A 21,702-nucleotide genomic window follows, 5' to 3' on the forward strand; every position below is an offset into this window, starting at 1 on the left:
ACGCTCAGAGGATCCCTCATGTGCCTGGCTGCTAGGCGCAGGAGGGATCAAGAGAAACAAATCAAGGTCCTACAGGACAAGCTGGCGACCCTATCAAAGGCGCATAAACTATATAGAAACACGGACACGCTGCGAGCATTAGCAGATATCAAACAGCAATTGAACATCAAGCTAGCCTCCCAGGCAGAAAAGGAGATGAGCTGGTCCAGGCGTAGGTACTTTGAAAAGGTGAACAAACAAGACACCCTATTGGCAAACAAATTGAGAAACAAAGTCCCTAGTTACCATATACAAACTATACGCACACAAGGGGGGGACCTCACTTCCAATCCTGAGCGGATCGTGGCGGAATTCAAAAACTACTACGAGACACTGTACGATGGAGGTAAGGTCATACACAATCAAAAGACGAGGGAAAATCTAGGGGAATTCTTAAAAGAAGCCAAATTGCCGACACTGAGCAGGGTGGAGAAAGAAGCGTTACAGTCGGACTTCTCTTTAGAAGAGTTAACGGAAGTTGTAAAGTCACTTAAACCGGCCAAGGCGCCCGGGCCAGATGGCTTCTCCAAATTATACTACAAAAAATATTTGAAAAAATTAGCCCCACACCTATTGAAGCTCTTTAACTCTAAACTACATGGGGCCTCATTCCCAGCCCAGATGCTGCAGGCGTCAATCTCCCTGATCCATAAACCTGGCAAGGACCCGGCGGACTGCAAGAGCTACCGGCCCATCTCATTGATTAACACGGATATCAAAATTTTCTCCAAATTAATAGCCAATAGAATGGGTACCGTCCTGCCCAGGTTAGTTCATCAGGATCAGGTGGGGTTTATCGGAGGAAGGCAAGCGGCAGACAATACCAGACGGATAATAGATCTGATAGATTTGGCACAGAAACAAAACATCCAGTCAATGGTATTAAGTCTGGACGCTGAAAAAGCCTTCGATAGAATAGATTGGCCCTATCTGAGGAAGACGCTTGGAGCATTCGGCTTTGAGGGACGCCTCTTGGAGGCCATTATGGCACTCTACGAGGGGCCAGCGGCAAGGGTACGGCATCAGGGTTTCTCCTCAGAGCAATTCCTAATTAAGAGTGGCACGCGCCAGGGATGCCCGTTGTCCCCCTTGTTGTTCGCCCTATGCGTGGAACCCTTGGCGGCACATATCAGAAACAACCCGGATATTACGGGACTAACTGTAAAAGGGCAATCACACAAAGTGGCGCTCTACGCAGATGATGTGATCCTGACATTGTCACAACCTCTCACCTCCCTTCCCAACGTCTTCCCAATTCTGGGGACCTTTAGACAAATTTCTGGGTTCAAAATTAATCAGGCCAAATCGGAAGCCCTCAATATAAATTTACCCAAACAAGTAGAAAAACTAATCGATCTAAATTTCAATTTTAAGTGGCAACCCTCTATGATCAAATATTTAGGGGTATACATCACAAAAGAATATAAGGCTTTATACAAAGCTAACTATCCCAGGTTGTTTCGGACTCTTCGTGAGGATATCGGGAAATGGGCGGAGTGCAGTATCTCGTGGATAGGCCGCATACACAGTGTTAAGATGAATCTCCTGCCACGGGTGCTGTACCTTTTCCAGGCCCTCCCGATCCCCCTGGTAAGAGAAGATATCCTCTCGCTACAGTCCCTGATAACAAAATTTATCTGGAATAGGAAAAACCCGAGAATTAATAGAGCAATCTTGAGGAGGCCGACCTTGAGAGGAGTGTTGGGGGTGCCATGTCTGTTCGCCTACTACAAAGCAGTGCAACTGAGCCAGATTGTGCAGTGGCACACTGACCCGAATCTTCACCGGTGGGTAGCATTAGAAAAAGAATGTTGCTCACCAATAGATATTAAGAATCAAATTTGGCTGCCCCGTAAGAGTCGGGCCGTAATGCAGACACCTCTGCAGACCATGGCTAGCTCCTTGAAGGTCTGGGACGCAGTTAAGCTCAAATGCCATCTCACGTCCCTACACTCTCTAATGACCCCTATCTGGGGGAACCCAAACTTTGCTCCAGGGATGGATAGTACGATCTTTTCAAAATGGATCCAAGCAGGATATCTCCTTCTGAAAGATCTGGAGGGCAGACTACACATAAAAACATTTGATCATATTAGAGAAGAGAAAAATTTACCTAACACAGAATTTTTTAGATACCTCCAGATCAGGGCCTTCTACAATGAAGCCCCTATTCGGCCTCGGAGAACAAATTTTGAGCAGCTCTGTTCAAGAGATACGGACACAAGGGGACTAACGTCTAGAATGTACAGAGAAGTAGTATGCCCGGAGACGGACGATCAACCCAGACTTTCATACATGAGACAGTGGGAGGCAGACCTAGGTGGGACTTTAGAGGACGAAGACTGGGACAGGATCCTGCAGGTGGCGGCCAAAAGCTCCATCTGTACCACATTAAAGGAGAATGCATATAAGGTCCTGATGAGGTGGTATTATACGCCCGCTAAACTATCTAAATTTGTCAAAGGCTACTCCCCGCTCTGCCCCAAACAGTGCGAGGAGAGAGCGGACCTGTTTCATATGCTGTGGTCTTGCGCAAAGATAACCCCCATTTGGGAGGAAATTAAGGATTGGCTCCAAAGACTATTGGATGTGGAGATCCCCTTAGACCCGTGGCTATTCCTACTGGGCAGACGAGTCGAGGGGCTTTCAAACGCCACACATAAATTAATAGCACATCTGGCCACTGCCACCAGATGCGAGATCGCAGCAGTATGGAAACAAATAGAGATTCCAATTCTCCCAAAGATTAGAAACAGAATTTGGTATGTGTGCCGGATGGAACAGTTGACGAGTCTGGTCAACGACACCGGCTCAAATTTTCTAAAAGTCTGGGAGCCTTGGTTGGCACAGACAGACATCCCGGGAATAGATATCACCACAATTCTGCAATGATTACCGGTAAATGCATTCTCCGGTAACGAAAGGGATCCTTGACAGCTTAGTGACCGTAAGCCCAGAGCAGGAGTGGGACCCAGGCCATGTGAGATATATGGAGGGAGGGGCGACCGGTGGGGTCTCAGGGAGAGCAAAAGAAGCATAGTACGCGGCCCGCCTCGACATATAGCACAAAAAAAAAAAAAAAAAAAAAGAAGCCCACCTGACAGCAGCAATTTGGATCGTTCACGGAGCATCCCCCCCTCCTCCTCTCCCTTCCCCAGCCCTCCCTTCCCACCCTCCCTGCCCCAGTAGCCATTGGGCATGTCTTCCCCCCCTGTTCGTCTTGTGAGTCTAGTTCGTCAAAATTTTGGAAGGTTTGTATAAAACAAAAATGAAAGTTTTTATTATGGTGATATATTTGGAGATAATGGAGGGTGTTACCATGTAAGATGTATTTCACCCAATAAACCCAAAGTTAAAAAAAAAAAAAATACAGAAATGCTGCGTCATTACCATAGCGGATAGCCGCTAAGGCAATGAAGGGGTTAAGGCATAATAAACAATTAATACATTCAATACATATTTTTCATGTCTGTGTTAAAACTCCCTACCTTCTCTCTAATCTATGTAAAAACCCCTCCCCCTATTCTCGCTTTTAAAACTCCCTGCCTTCTCTCTAATCTATGTAAAACCCCCTCCCCCTATCCCCCTATTGTGTGTGTGCGTTAAGCTTCCCTGCAATCTATGTAAAAAAACCTCCCCCTATTGTGTGTGTGTGTTAAATCTGCCTGGCCTGTGTTTCTGAGTGCTGAGTGCTCTGCGTTTAAAGGCCTCGATCACGTGACCGCGGCCTGTTAAACCAAGCAGAGCAGAGGGATACCGGCACCCCATAAAGGGGCCTGTATCTCGGGGGGCAGGGGGTCCCCAGACCTAAAACCCCCTGCACATCTACACTATCAATAAAAATGTATTTCAAATGTATTTATTGTCATTTATTTATTTATTTAGATTTATTTATTAATTGTGCTGCTGCTGCAAGTCCTAAACTCACACCAAGGGCCAAACACCCCCCTCACCCCCAATAAAAAAAATTCACGCACAGCAGCCCCACAATTAATAAATAAATCTAAATAAATAAATAAATACATGAAGAGAAATAAATATATACTGTACAGTATATACTGTAAATATACTGGATATATATATACAGTATACAGTATATATAATAACAATCCCTATACAGTACATATACAGTATATACTGTGTACAGTATATATATATACTGTATACATATATATATATATATATATACATATATATATATATATATATATATATATATATATATATATATATATATATAGTATACAGTATACAGTATATACACACAGATGATGAACCAATATACAAATACATGTAGAATGGTTATCAAAATCATACTGTCCTACAAATAATGCTACATAGAATTAATAAAATTGTATTATTTTCCGATATCCGCAGTGATTCTGGTCAACCTGACAGAGTTGTAGTAATACAGTATACTGCAAGACCATGTGTTGTCTTCCCTTTACTACAGTATACTGTATGAATGACAATAGAGTGCTGTACAGTATACTTTATAAGGGGAATCCTTCTGATCAACTCTCTTTGATCAACACTGATAAATATCATATTTATACCCCTTTAGCACCTGTCGTTCCATCCTATGCACCCATTTACAATGGTGATTGCGGTCGTATTCACGTACTTTATGTGAGATAAATTAACCAGTTCTTTTAATGCTGAAGTCGCCACAAAAAACTTTTATTTACAAATACAGTACAATACAATGGTGAAACATTTCAAGTTAACAGCAACTCAAAACCTCAACACACAATAATACATACTGTACAGTACTGTATGATTATTTATTTATAATACAGTATACAGCTCTGTACTGTATATGCAGTATACAGTATACTGTACTATATTTGGGCCTTGTCTTTGGGGGTTTATTCATGCAATTATTAGGGTGACCTGCCGTTGGAAATACTGACACAGTACAATCCTAGCTACAGTATTTCAGCCACACCACCCACCCCCTCCCTTAGAGTTTTTAATCCCTCCCTGGCCAAGCATCAATCGTCTGGCTAATCCAATCCAAGCCATTGTTTTGTTAATCTGGCCCTGGGCTCAAGATTCAGGAGGCCAGCCAGCGTATCATCCCACCATCCCCCTCCCTTAGAGGGAGGCCTGCCTGCTTTGGAAAAATCCCCTCTCGAATTGGAAATGTAAATCTGATGATGTGCATCCGTTTGCTTACAGTAACTGTTCTGTTCAGAACAGCCACTGCTTCTAAATTACTGAAAATATACAGGATAAATATACAGTAATGTGAAATAATCCGTTCTGTGGGTCTGAGAGGGTTGAAAGTCACCAGGTCCTCATACAGTACAGTACATTCTCGAATACCTTTAGAATAAAAATACAGTATATATAAATATACAGTATACTGTAAATATTGCACAGTACAGTATAATGTTAAATAACCCATCCTGTTCTTTTTCCCTTCATACTGTAACAGTATCCTCATTGTGTCTGCGGTACAGTAGTTCATTGAGAGAGGAGAGGTTTTGTGTACATCATTACTGCTGTTTATATACTGTACATTTGACTGCACAAGCAGATTTGACGGAACACAACGCCCCCCCTCCACCTTGGGCACCCTTTTTCCTGGAACGACAAGAAAACAAAAACTTTGTTACTGTACTGTACTGTATGTGCGTACTGTATTATGGTAGAACTACTGTACAGTAGGTGGCTGGTGCAGCTTTCTCTGGAAAGAAAAAAATGGAGCAGTTAGTAGGCAGTTACTGTAGTACTGTCAAACTAGTCTACTGTACTGTATACTGGAATTACTGTATACTCTGACTATTGGGAAAGAAAAAATCTGTGCCATACTTACCTGTATCATACTGTACTTACTGTACAATACTACAGCACTGTACTACTTTCCTGATGCTTGCCCATTGCGCGCGATGACAATGGGCAACACAGTGGCAATATGGTCTATATATTTATTGCATCGTTCCACGGTGAGTACATCGTTCCAAAAACTCATTATGGCTTTATACAACTCGTCCTTCTTGGAGGGTTTCGCCACTTTACGGATGTGGTCCTTCAGCTGATGCCAGACCATTTCGATCGGATTGAAGTCTGGCGATCTGTGATTGGAAAGAAAGGACATTTAGTTTAAGAGATACAGTACACAGTAAAAACAGTGGGGAACATAAATGGGACACGGTCTACTGCACTTACTCTGCTGGCGTCTTCACCCAGTTGATGCCGCGCTCAAGGATATGCGCCGTTGACGCGGTGTGCTTGGGATCATTGTCCTGGTAAAAGCGATGACCATTGGGAAAGTCTCGTGTGATATATCGCACTATCACGGGCACAATGTTGTCTTGGAAGAAATCTTTATTCATGATTCCTATAGCAAGAAAAGAAAAGTGCTCAATAGTACAGTACAGTGCATACGGTAAGGCAACACTAGTCAAGTACAGTGCATTAGGCGGCATTATATTTGAGAAATTGTACCTTCAAAGACGACAATGCATCCCGGTCCACGCCTAGAGATGGCACCCCACACATGCAGCTTCACAGGGTGTTTTGGCCGCGGCTTCAAAGTTATGCGGCCTTTTTTGTGGAACGCAAATCTTGCAAATCTCTCCAGCGACACAGTAGACTCATCAGTGAAGATGCAATCCTGGAAAGTCTCACCGCTGTCGATCCATGCTTGGGCCTGTAGCACTCTTTTGATTTTGTTTGCGTCCCGTATCATGGGGTACGCTCTGTAATGACAATGAATAAAAAATGTTAGCGTCACAGCGCAGTACAGTTTGCAAAACAACACTTTTACTTTACAGTATCTCCTGTACTGTCCACTACTAACCTCACACGTCCATATTTCCATCCAATTCTGCGTCTCATCTTCTTTATGCTGCTCTCGGATACTGTCAGATTGTGGTTTTCCTGCAGAGTGTTTTTAACCCTTAATGCGTTCCTCTCATCATTCTCCTCACGTATTCTGTCCACCAGAAGAGTAGTCTCCCTACAATGCAAAGAAATGATATTGTGTTATTAATATGCAGCAATATAAAATGTATACTGTATACTGTACATGTAATGTTGTAATATACAGTAAATATAAATATACAAAAAATGTATACTGCTGTACTATAAATATAAATAGACAAAATATACAGTATACAGTACTGTTGTAATCTAAATATACTATATAAATATACTGTTGTTATATCATAATAAATACACATCATATACTGTATATTCCGTTGTAAGATGAATTGCAATATACCAAAAGTGTATACTGCTGCACAAAAAATATAAATTGAACACACATACACTATATACTGTTGTAATATAATAAATATACTATATAAATACGGTATACTGTTGTTATATCATAATAAATACACATCATACTGCACCGACACACTTTATTCGAGCAAATACCCAGTATGTACCTGGCAGATACCTGGAATGCGCCGCTCCTCACCTCTGACAATCCCCGTTGCGTTTGCCTTCCCAGCCTGGGTTCATGCCTGGCTGACGGGCGGCTGATCTGTTAAATGATAATGATTAGGATTTAATAGGCTGCAATGCTTCGCGTGTCTACCAGATGGCATAAATTCATGAATTGTAATGCAGTATATATATATATACTGTGCAGTATTGCAGCCAGCGGGAATAAAATGCTTCAATCCCTGCCTGGAAAATACCTCAATGCACTCGGGCAGAAAACAGTCACAAACCTCAATACACCCGGGTATACCCGAATTCGTGGGACTAGCCGAGCTCGAATAAAGTGTGTCGCCAGTGTATACTGTATATTCCGTTGTAAGATGAATTGCAATATACCAAAAGTGTATACTGCTGCACAAAAAATATAAATTGACCACACATACAGTACACTACAGTATATACTGTTGTAATATAAATATACTATATAAATACGGTATACTGTAGATGTACACTACAGTTTTCTATATTTTTTTTGGTTAAGTTTTATAAATACAGTATACTTACGCATTTGTTACCTTTGGTGCCTTTTTGCGGTCTCTGTTTTTTCCTTGTGCATGATAGCACACGGTGCTTGATGGCACAACGAGGCCAGAAGCAGTTAACCAGCGCTGGATATCTGCAATTCGTTTTCCGCTCGTGTACATATCCTTCATTCTCATGCTGAGATCCTTTGAAATCTTCTTAACAGGCATTGCTGCGAGTAGAAAGAAATACAAACACAAGAATGTATATTCGATGTTTAGTCGATGTGTATTCAATGTGCAGTGAATCCACAAAATGGATGGTGTATTTATATGTTAATGACTCACATTACAGACCACCCACTTTCAACACCTGTACCTGGCCGCCATTCATAAAAGGTTGTACACGTTGCATAGCCCACCACTTGCTGATCTTTATCTGAGCCATTGTCCAGATACTGCATTGTGCCTCCCGCTTACATGGAGCAGCCCCGGTTCTATGGACGAAAGAACCATCTCACCTCTGCTGTGCCTGCCACACTGAAAAAGAGAAAGGCAGTTACCGTTTCCAAGCCAAAGGCAAAGCGACAGGCTAAGGCCAGCAAAGAAAACCTTCTGCTGACCCCAAAGGCTAAGGGTTTTAAAACACGTCAGCCTTATTATGTGAAGAAGAAATACGGTACTGTCCTCGGTACGCAAGACGAATGGCAGCCAACTCACCGAATCCGCAGACCACTTGCTCCCATAAGCTTCGACGACTCTGCTGTAGCTGTCCCGGAAATCTTCAGCCCGGCTTCTCCACCCCCATCTTCTCCGGTTCCATCTGAAGATGCTGCTGCCTCTGAAATCCACGGGTCACTGTCTCCTTTGCTCTTGGACGACTCTGCTTCTCTCCCGGAAATCCAGCGGTCACCTTCTCCATCCCTCTTCGACGACGTTGCAGCTTCTCCTGTACCGGGCATCCCCAGGTCACCTCCTCCACTCTCCATCGATGCCGCTTCTCTCCAGGGAACCCCCATCTCATCCTCCGTTGCACCCATCCCCCCAGATCTCCAGATGCCATGCACAAGCAGCTCGTTAGACCGGATCCTGAATGGGATATCTGTGGATCTCCCCGGGAACTCTATTGTGCTGGCAAAGCTAGATCTGCTTCTGGAGTCGGTGCTACATATGGAGCAACGGATGCTACAAATGGAACAACGGATGGATCAACGGATGCTACATATGGAGCAACGGATGGATCAACGGATGGACAAGATAGAGGCTGACATAGCGGGCATACATTATTTGTTCGGTGTTAATGCCCCTGTTTCCCCGACGCTGGAGCAGGGGGGTGACATGGATGTGATGCATGGTACCTTCGACCCCCTTCCATCACCAAGCACACCCCCTCCACCAGAAGATGCAGTGTACTATGCTATTGAGGAGGACATGACAACCCCGTCAAGACCACGCCAGTTGACAACCCGGCGATCACTACCGGAGGAAAGCTTCCTCCCAGACACCCTACCATTGCCCATCGCCTCAAGTACACCCGCTCCAAAAAGACCTCCTACACCCGCTCGCATACAAACAGTGCCCGACATCTCCCTGTGCGATCTGCCACCGGCGCTGAGGGAGAAGTATAGGGTGAGGAGTGCTGGTATACCACACAAGTATGCTTTGATCATATTTAAACACCATGTTCCCTACACATTGTACTGCGAGTGGGTGTTCAAAGTAAATTACGATGGGAATCGCCATAAAAAGGCCCTTCCTTCTAATTTAAGGAAAAAGATTCTGGAAGAAATGCAGCGCTATTATCCTGTTACAGATCCTGTAATGAGAGGCGTTAGAGACTGCATTAATGGCGTTTTGCGCCATGCAAGGCATCGTCCATGGATGGAAAATGGGGAGGACTTTCAGTGAGACCATACTGTAATATTGTGCTGTACTGTACAGTACATGTTTTACCCTTTAGTACCTGCTGTACTTAAACAAAGGATACTGTATGTTGTTGTGTGTTGCACGGTTTTTGTACTGTATTTGTAAATAATTTTTTTGGTGGCGACTTCAGCAATAAAAGAACTGGTTAATTTATCTCACACTCAGTACTACAAACTGCTTTTTGCTGCCAGACTGCAAACCCGCAAGACCAGCAACATTGTAACAAAAGAGCAATGAGCGCGCAATTGGCGTGGGAACTTCTGTTCTAAGACCCCTAGAAATAATATTCTTTATTTTATTTATAAACTCACATTTATAAACCCCGTCACCCACCCCCGCTACACACAATAAAAAATAATCACACACAGCATCCCCGCAATAAATAAATAAATAAATACAAATAAATACATTTGAAATACATTTTTATTTATAGTGCAGATGTGCAGGGGGTCTCGGGAGCTGAACCGCACTGGTTTCAGGTCGGGGGACCTCCTGCCCCCTGAGATACAGGCCCCTTTAGTGAATCCACTACCCATGGCAACCTCCGCTGCTGCTGCTGTACAGTAAAACAGAGAAAAAAATTAACACTTTCAAAGTAATGTCCCCTAACCCCTTAATCACCATAGCGGTTATTAACCGCTACAGTCATGAAGGGGTTAACCCACCCTCACCCACCACTCGGGACGCCTACTGTACATACCCTCCCACTCTAACCCCCCACCCCGTGAGGCCTAACCACCCTCAACCCTCACCCACTAACTACCCACAAGGGAGGCCTACCCACATACCGTTGGGGAACCCCCCCCACCCCCCGCCCCCAGTCCCCACAATCAAAACAATGCACAGCCCCACAATAAACAGCATTCTATTTATTAAATACATTACCCACCCCCTATGCCCCCCCATAAATACAAGATTTATTCTTTTACATTCAGGGTCCATAATGCAGCCCCACGCTAGTCCCCGGTGGGCTGGCAGGGCACCTGGACAGACCTACAGTTTACCAGCAGCATTCCACAGGTTCTGGAGGCCTGCTGGTGGATCCTGCCAGCACCATGGCGCCCAGGTGGTCTCCTTGGGTCACCGTGAGCCACAATTGGGTCCCCACGGTAGGCCCAAGGATGTCTGGGAGCCCGGGTCAAACCCACAGGTGTCTGCGGGGCCTCGGGTGGTTCCCATGGGGGTCTGGGGAACTCACGGGTGCTCACTATGGGTCCGCGGTGCCCCCACAGAAGTGGGACCACACATCATCATCCCCGCACCTACGGGTCGCCGGTGCCCCCACAGAAGTGGGACCACACATCGTCATGACCGCAGACTACGGGTCGGAGGTGCCCCCACAGAAGTGGGACCACACATCGTCATGCCCGCATGTGTCACCCTTGGAACCACCAGCCTGCTACCCTTTAGGATACCCGAGGATTCCCCACGGGTTGTCTCCAGAGGTCCCACGCAAAACCACGGAAGTAACCCTGAATGTAAAAAAAATAAACCTGGCCTATACATTCAATACATACACCCTCCCCACCAACACCTACAGTACAATAATGTGCAAAATAACTATTATCCAGATATGGATAATAGATTAATTGCCCATTATTAAATACATTAACTAGCATATTCAAATAAATAAAGTACTACTGACCTCATCAATACGAAGTGTCCGACGTCAGCGCCTTCCTTCTCTTACCCACACAATACATAGCCAAAGCCAAGCCAATACATTGCAAGTACATTCAGATATCAATTAACCCCTTAAACACCTTATCGGATAATAACCGCAAAGGTAATTAAGGGGTTAAGCAACACAGGCACGATACCCACCCTTCACCCATGAATTTGTACTGTGGCTTCATCATGCAACTATATATATATACTGTATACTGTATATATACATACAGAGAGACAGAGAGAAAGAGAGAGAGAGAGATACAGTATACAGTACAGTATATATATATACACACGTTATATACACACCCATGATAAACCAATATACAGTACAAATAAATGTAGAAGGGTTATCAAAAGCACTGTCCTACAACCAAACACTTCTCCATACAGTACATACACACTAAATTAAAATCAATTTCCTTTAATATTCATAACTGATCTCTCAATCTAAATCATCACTAAACCTCTGAAAAGCCATTTAAACAACTTACATTCCAATATAAATGATGCCTCAATATCTATGCACCATATACATTCTGCAAAATAATCAAACGTAAACAAAAATCAATTAGCAATCATTATTTACATCCCTAAACAATTCACACTCAATCACGAACAATGAAACCATTAACAGATTCACGCCTAGATCAGAACAATTAAGCCTTTGAACAAATATAAGTACCGACAAAAATACAACCAAGGCTACTGTATCTATCCCTGACCTTCCTCAAACACACAATACAATACCAAGGAATACATCTACTGTATCTAATTTTAAAATACTTTAAACTCACAAAATAATTTAAAACACATCTAATCCAGCTTTTAAAACAACATCATTTCTTACCCTGTACTGTACTGTATGTATATATCTCTCTAGACATATATACATACATACATACAGTGGCAAGAAATGATATACCACAAAAAAAAAAAAATACACATGTTAAAAAACCTTTTGAAAAAATAAACAAGTTAAATAAAATACATTTCTTTACTGTAGTTCACTTACCATTACTTGCCCCCACCGATTCCCGTTGCGCAGCTTACTCACGAACCAATCCATGATCAGGAACCCATAAAATAATAAACCATTCAAAATAATAAACATTAATCTAAAAATCCAAATCAATCCACGGGTCTTCTACTTGTAATCCATCTTCATCTGTATTCTTCTTTCTTCTATCTTCTTCCGGGCGGGGCAGGGCGTGGTCTTCTTTCCATCATCGGCCACGCCCTTGTCTTTTTTCTTCTCCGGAGGTCCTTCCTCCGCGGCGTCTGGCTGCAAAATGAGACGACATAGGCTTTTAAAGGCCTATGACGTCACATTTTGCGTCATGGTTCCCACGGTCCTGATTGGACCGTGAAAACCATGTGTTTTGGCCGACAAAAAAAAAATCATGACGTCACTTAAAGGGAATGAAAGCACAGCCAATCAGAATGGCTTTGCTTCAATTGCCTTTAAGATGACGTCATGAAAAGGCACATGGCCGTGCACACATGGTACTAGAGCCAATCAGAGCGTGGGAACTTTATCCCTACTCTGATTGGCTCTGGTATACCATGTGTCAGGGGCTTGGGGGAGAAGGATGTGAGCGTGGGAACTTTATCCTTATTGACGTCACATCCTTTCTCCCCCAAGCCCCTGACACATGGTATACCAGAGCCAATCAGAGTAGGGATAAAGTTCCCACGCTCTGATTGGCTCTAGTACCATGTGTGCACGGCCATGTGCCTTTTCATGATGTCATCTTAAAGGCAATTGAAGCAAAGCCATTCTGATTGGTTGTGCTTTCATTCTCTTTAAGTGACTTCATCATTTTTTTTTTTATCGGCCAAAACACATGGTTTTCACGGCCCAATCAGGACCGTGGGAACCATGACAAAAAATGTGACGTCATAGGCCTTTAAAAGCCTATGTCGTCTCATTTTGAAGCCAGACGCCGCGGAGGAAGGACCTCCGGGAAAGAAAGAAGACCAGGGCGTGGCCGCAGACGGGGAGAAAACCCTGCCCCGCCCGGAAGGAGATAGAAGAAAGAAGAATGCAGATGAAGATGGATTACAAGTACTGTAGAAGACCCGTGGATTGGTTTGGATTTTTAGATTAATGTTTATTATTTTGAATGGTTTATTATTCTATGGATTCCTGATCGTGGATTGGTTCGTGAGTAAGCTGCGCAACGGGAGTCGGTGGGGGCAAGTAATGGTAAGTGAACTACAGTAAAGAAATGTATTTTATTTAAGTTGTTAATTTTTTCAAAAGGTTTTTTAACATGTGTATTTTTTTTTTTTGTGGTATATCATTTCTTGCCACTGTATGTATGTATGTATATATGTCTAGAGAGATATATACATACAGTACAGTACAGTACAGGGTAAGAAATGATGTTGTTTTAAAAGCTGGATTAGATGTGTTTTAAATTATTTTGTGTATGCTGCTACAGTATGCTTTATTGTGAGTTTAAAGTATTTTAAAATTAGATAGATGTATTCCTTGGTATTGTATTGTACAGTATGTTTGAGGAAGGTCAGGGATAGATACAGTAGCCTTGGTTGTATTTTTGTCGGTACTTATATTTTTTCAAAGGCTTAATTGTTCTGCTCTAGGCGTGAATCTGTTAATGGTTTCATTGTTCGTGATTGAGTGTGAATTGTTTAGGGATGTAAATAATGATTGCTAATTGATTTTTGTTTACGTTTGATTATTTTGCAGAATGTATATGGTGCATAGATATTGAGGCATCATTTATATTGGAATGTAAGTTGTTTAAATGGCTTTTCAGAGGTTTAGTGATGATTTAGATTGAGACATCAGTTATGAATATTAAAGGAAATTGATTTTAATTTAGTGTGTATGTACTGTATGGAGAAGTGTTTGGTTGTAGGACAGTGCTTTTGATAACCCTTCTACATTTATTTGTACTGTATATTGGTTTATCATGGGTGTGTATATAACGTGTGTATATATATATATATATATATATATATATATACTGTACAATATATATATATACTGTACTGTATATCTCTCTCTCTCTCTCTCTCTTTCTCTCTGTCTCTCTATACAGTATATTTATACAGTATATATATACAGTATATAGTTGCATGATGAAGCCACAGTACAAATTCATGGGTGAAGGGTGGGTATCGTGCCTGTGTGGCTTAACCCCTTAATTACCTTTGCGGTTATTATCTGATAAGGTGTTTAAGGGGTTAATTGATATCTGAATGTACTTGCAATGTATTGGCTTGAAATTGGCTATGTCTTGTGTGGGCAAGAGAAGGAAGGAAGGCGCTGGCGATGGACACTTCGTATTGATGAGGTCAGTAGTACTTTATTTATTTGAATATGCTAGTTAATGTTTTTAATAATGGGCAATTAATCTATTATCCATATCTGGATAATAGTTATTTTGCACATTATTGTACTGTAGGTGTTGGGGGGGAGGGTGTATGTATTGAATGTATAGGCCAGGTTTATTTTTTTTACAATCAGGGTTACTTCCGTGGTTTTGCGTGGGACCTCTGGAGACCACCCGCGGAGAATCCTCGGGAATCCTAAAGGGTAGCAGGCTGGTGGTTCCACGGGTGACACATGCGGGCATGACGATGTGTGGTCCCACTTCTGTGGGGGCACCTCCGACCCGTAGTCTGCGGGCATGACGATGTGTGGTCCCACTTCTGTGGGGGCACCGCCGACCCGTAGGTGCGGGGATGATGATGTGTGGTCCCACTTCTGTGGGGGCACCGCGGACCCGTAGTGAGCACCCGTGAGTTCCCCAGACCCCCATGGGAACCACCCGAGGCCCCGCAGACACCTGTGGGTTTGACCCGGGGCTCCCAGACATCCTTGGGCCTACCGTGGGGACACAATTGTGGCTCACGGTGACCCAAGGAGACCACCTGGGCGCCATGGTGCTGGCAGGATCCACCAGCAGGCCTCCAGAACCTGTGGAATGCTGCTGGTAAACTGTAGGTCTGTCCAGGTGCCCTGCCAGCCCACCGGGGACTAGCGTGGGGCTGCGTTATGGACCCTGAATGTAAAAGAATAAATCTTGTATTTATGGGGGGGGGCACAGGGGGTGGGTAATGTATTTAATAAATAGAATGCTGTTTATTGTGGGTCATTGTACTGTTTTTATTGTGGGGACTGGGGGTGGGGTGTTTCCCCAACGGTATGTGGGTAGGCCTCCCTTGTGGGTACTGACTGGGTGGTTAGGCCTCACGGGGGGAGGTTAGTGTGGGAGGATATGTAGGCATCCCGAGTGGTGGGTGAGGGTGGGTTAACCCCTACATGACTGTAGCGGTTAATAACCGCTATGGTGATTAAGGGGTTAGGGGACATTACTTTGTATGTTTTAATTTTTGTGTCTGTTTTGCAGAAGCGGAGGGGCCATGGCCAGGATGGGGGGGGGGGGTAACGGTACAGTATGTGGGTAGGGGGTGAGGGTGGTTAGACCTCAGAGTATGCACATTGGGTCCCCCCCCCCTCCCCACATTTACATACTGTACACTGCACGACATCAATGCAGGGAGGGAGATTTACTGGTAAGGAAGGCTTTAGGCCTTTATATCTCTCTCCCTTCAGTGTAATCTGTTTAACAGACACATTAGAGGGGAAGGGGCTTTAGGCCTTTATATCTCTCTCCCTTCATTGTAATCTGTTTAACAGAAACATTAGGGGGGAAGGGGCTTTAGGCCTTTATATCTCTCTCCCTTCAGTGTAATCTGCTTAACAGAAACATTAGGGGGGAGGGGGCTTTACATCTCTCTGCCTTCAGTGTAATCTGTTTAACAGAAACATTAGGGGGGAGGGGGCTTTAAACAGATTACACTGAAGGCAGGGAGATACAGGGGATGTACTGTATTGTTCATCATGTGTTTTGTTTATTGCAATGCTGTGTATAATGTATAAGGTTTTTTACAATTAGATAGATGTAATCCTTGGTATTGTAAGGGTTAGCTTTGGTTTTAAATTGTGTTTTCTGGTTGGTACTTACAGTATATATTGATTTTTGTTTACTTGATTGGTTAAAATAGTTGACTTGTTTGGAAGTGTTTGTATTTACTGGTAGAGTAGCTTGCAATTATATTGTTAACATTCATTTGCAGAATGTACAGTATATGGTGCATTGATTTTATGCTATGCATCATTTACAGTATACAATGTAAATGCAATGTACTGTGTGGATTGGAATGTTATGTTTTATATTGTAAAATCAGTTAGGATTATTAAATGGATTATTATTATTATTGTCTGTACTGTATAGAGAAGCGTTATTTGTAGGACAGTATGATTTTGATAACCATTCTACATGTATTTGTATATTGGTTCATCATCTGTGTGTATATACTGTATACTGTATACTATATATATATATATATATATATATATATATATATATATATATATATATATATATATATATATATATATATATATATAAGTATATATATGTATACAGTATATATATATATATATATATATATACTGTACACAGTATATACTGTATATGTACTGTATAGGGATTGTTATTATATATACTGTATACTGTATATATATATCCAGTATATATAGAGTATATACTGTACAGTATATATTTATTTCTCTTCATGTATTTATTTAGATTTATTTATTAATTGTGGGGCTGCTGTGCGTGAATTTTTTTTATTGGGGGTGAGGGGGGTGTTTGGCCCTTGGTGTGAGTTTAGGACTTGCAGCAGCAGCACAATTAATAAATCTAAATAAATAAATAAATAAATGACAATAAATACATTTGAAATACATTTTTATTGATAGTGTAGATGTGCAGGGGGTCTCTGGAGCTGAAGCGCACATGTTTTAGGTCTGGGGATCCCGTGCCCCCCGAGATACAGGCCCCTTTAGGGGGTGCCGGTATCCCTCTGCTCTGCTTGGTTTACAGGCCGCGATCACGTGATCGGTGGCCTTTAAACGCAGAGGGATACCGGCACCCCCTAAAGGGGCCTGTATCTCGGGGGGCACGGGGTCCCCAGACCTAAAACCTGTGCGCTTCAGCTCCGGAGACCCCCTGCACATCTACACTATCAATAAAAATGTATTTCAAATGTATTTATTATCATTTATTTATTTATTTATTTAGATTTATTTATTTATTTTTTGGCGGCTGCTGTGTGTGTGTATTTTTTTATTGTGGGTAGCGGGAGGGTGGGTGAATGGGGTATTAGCCCCAACGATGGTTGTTTAGGGCTTGCGGGGGGGGTAGCGGGAGGGCTTAACCCCTTCATGACCGTAGCGGTATTAACTGCTACGGTCGTGAAGGGGTTAAGTGCACCCGCAACCCCCCCCCCCCCTCCCACAAGTCCTAAACTCACACCAAGGGCCAAATACCCCCCTCACCCATCCCCACTACACACAATAAAGCGGGCACGGTGGGTTAACCCCTTCATTGCCTTAGCGGCTATCCGCTATGGTAATGACGCAGCATTTCTGTATTTTTAATAATATTGAGCAGGAACAGGGGGGGTCCCTGAGCATTAATTTCTGGCTCAGGGAACCCCCTGCTCACTGTACAATATTATTACAATACAGAAATGATGCTTCTTTACCATAGCGCATAGCCGCTAAGGTAAAGAACGAGTGTTTATTTATACTGTATATTGTATGTGTTTTATTGATAGTGTACATGTGCAGGGGGTCTCCGGAGCTGAATTGCGTTGGTTTTAGGTCTGGGGACCCCGTGCCCCCCGAGATACAGGCCCCTTTAGGGGGTGCCGGTATCCCTCTGCTCTGCTTGGTTTACAGGCCGCGATCACGTGATCGGGGCCTTTAAACGCAGAGGGATACCGGCACCCCCTAAATTGGCCTGTATCTCAGGGGGCACGGGGTCCCCAGACCTAAAACCAACGCGATTCAGCTCCGGAGACCCCCTGCACATGTACACTATCAATAAAAATGTATTTCAAATAATTTTTATTGTGCCGATGTTTGCGCAGAGAGAGAGAGCAGCGGATCTCTCTCTGCTGCAAACACATCACGCCCCCGCCGCCCATACAGTAGTATCATTTATGTATATGCATACAGTATACAGTACTGTATGTGTACAATACTGTATGTTAGGGCTTATAGGGGTTGTTGTTATACAGTATATATATATATATACTGTACAGTATATACTGTATACTGCATTACAATTCATTATAGGGGACGGCTTCACAGAGAACAGCTCGCAAGCGCCACCATGTGTATTTTCACGGCATTGCTGTATTTCAGCAAGCCGGAATAAAAAGCTTAAATCCCTGCCGGAAAATAACGCAATGCACTCTGGCAGAAAACGATCAGAAACCTGAATACACCCGAGTATACCCGAATTCGCGGGACTAGCCGAGCTCGAATAAAGTGTGTCGCCAGTGTACTCTGTCCCTTGCTGGTTCACTGATATCCACTTCAGAAGCTAGCGCAATGCCTTCTGACTCAATCAAAATACCTAGTTTTGCTCTTGCGGCTTCTCAAGGACTCACTTCAGTGACCGGTGTACCTTTTTCGATTCCCCGTGATCTGTCTAGGGAAGCCGTTGCTATCTTTCAGCCATGCATTTCTAGAACAAACAGACGCCTCACTGACCCTCCTGAACGTCCTGCTATAACCATGGATGATCCAAAGATTCTCACAGTAAAGTATCATCTTTCCCTCCCTATCCCCCCCCCACAGAACCTCATGTTATCTCTGAATCTGGGATTCCCACTCTTCAGGCAATACTATTTCCCAGTGACTCTTCCACAGTATTTGAGGTGCCCGTCCCTGCTTCTTGTGCTCTCACTCTGGACACGGGCATGCTTCTCTCTGCTTTTTCCTTCGTGCCTACTGCGTTCTATGTAGATGCCCAGTCATCGGACTTGATGTTCACTAAACCTCACCTACCTAGGAGTGCTGACCCCTATTGATTGCAGTGCCACTGCTTTTCCATCTGAAAAAAGCGCTCATTGACAAACGCCCTCGGCGCAGTTCTACAACTATACCCAGAGGGTTCAGAAATAATTCCATGTTGCCCAGACCTCTGTGGGATCATATCTCTGCTCGTCCGGAGGCCTCACATTAAGAGGGGGATAATGTCCGGAATCCACTCCTGGCTTTGGCTGGAGCCCTTCCATCCGGAGCTTTGCAGGTTTCAGACAATCTATTCCCTGCCTCTGCAATTACCTGCCTCTTGCTGCCTCCTGTGCAGCTCTGGCCTAATTGGCCTCTTGTGCTATTTAGTGCCTGCCCCGCCCTCAGGAAGTTGCTGGACATAGATTTTGCAATCCAACTTGCAAGTAACTGTGCATGTCACAGACTCCGTGTTTGGCCTGCTGGGCTCCTTGTGCCTTGTATCCTGATTCCAGTCCCCAGCATCCCAAGGCCTTCTTGCATAGCAGCCCCGGCGCTGCTTTCCTTGTTCCTGGCAGACTTCGCCTTCGCCGCGCTGTAGCGGCTACGCTGGTTTCCCCAGCGTTTCCTATCTTCTCGTGCCTACCTCAGTTTCTGTCTCTTTGTCTCTTTGTCACTTTAGTGATCCCCTTGCGTACCGAACAGGCCTGGCTGTGGATCCACTCTCGTCTCCTGCCTTGTATCCTGACCTCCTGGACTTCTCGACCCTTTCACCCCGGTTTGCGGATTCCTACATACCTCCCGGCTCTGGACCCCAGGCTCTCGGTAAGTACGTTACATGAGGCATACAAGGGCTCGTGATTGGAGTGGCAACCCTCATGGTAACGACTTTTCCCAAACTCTACTGTAGTGCTAAAATGTACCAAAAAAACATGGATTTATGGTTTAATGAGTTTAATCATTTTCTTTTTTATTTTTATTGTTTTGAAATATTGTTATTGTTCATTTATTTCTGTTAATTAGGCACAGGTAAGTATGAATTCGTTTTTGCAAAAAAAAAGTGTTTTTAAAAAAATCTTTTGAAATAAATACTGTATTGTTATTGTTTAATCATTTATTTCTGTTAATCAGGCACAGCTAAGTATGTTACAGGCACTTTACAGCACTGTAAGTACTGTATGGCACTCAAACTAACCATGTCTGCATTTATTGTTTCTTTTCATTTTCAGAACTGCCGCAATGAAAAAAGGAAGGGGGGGTGGATGTGTAAGATAATAGTACTGTGTTCATGTAAAAACCAGCCTGTATCTTACACAAACCCCCCCTCCCATCCTCTCTCAGTAGTTACTGTATAGAAATTCATTTTTGCCCCCCAAAAATTTGTTTTAAAAAAAATCTTTTAAAATACTATATTTTCAGAGCTGCAGCCCCCTCTCTCCCCGATCTACCCCCATCTCGCAATGCCATAACGAAGAGAAAGACAAGAGCTACTGTACTGTATTATTGTACTGTATTATGCATTAAAAAATAAAATCTGTTTTTTAAACCGACCCCCTCTAGCAGACGTGAAATTCTTATGAACAGTTCAACAAACAAAGCATTGCACTTCACATTAGTTTGGGAAAAAATATATAGAAAAACAAAAAATGTTTTATAAAATTATTATATTTTTATTGTTTAATCAATCATTTCTGTTAATAATGCAATACAATTCTATAGAAAAATACTATTTTCCTGCATTAAGAATTATCCAACATGTCTTCTGCCCAGCTCATGATAGTCACACAACAGTACATTTACGTAAATGGCTCTATTGGAGGGCTCTGTTGTTGTGTTGTTGATAAGCTTTGAACTTCAAGTTGACTTGTTTTGTTACAGTACAATAGTAGTTTTAGAAGGGCTTGCTTAGCTAGGCCTGTATCTCACACAACATGTTAATCTTATTACTAGTGGGGGGGAGTGTTGTGTTGAAGGAAAGGCAAGTTAGATGGGCTTAGCTTATCGCACTAGCACATGCGTGGCATGGTGCATGGTTTGTCAGAGGTGTTGATAAGAATTTGAAATCCTTGAGCCTTGTGTGTGTGGGGGGGCGGGGGGAGGTGTGCGAGCTGTATGAAGTTCAAAGCTGTAGTTCAAAGACATATTCTCAACAGGTAATCATAATGTTTTGATCACACACCCCCAAATAAAAATCACAGTACTACAGTATGCCACCCACCTCAGAAAGAACGTACATGACTAGTGTGGAATTAAAAAGCAACAGTACTATTTGAATCTTATAATATCCAGAATTGCTATGCA

This window comes from Ascaphus truei, chromosome 2 (genome assembly GCF_040206685.1).
Source record: "Ascaphus truei isolate aAscTru1 chromosome 2, aAscTru1.hap1, whole genome shotgun sequence".
Lineage (NCBI taxonomy): Eukaryota > Metazoa > Chordata > Amphibia > Anura > Ascaphidae > Ascaphus > Ascaphus truei.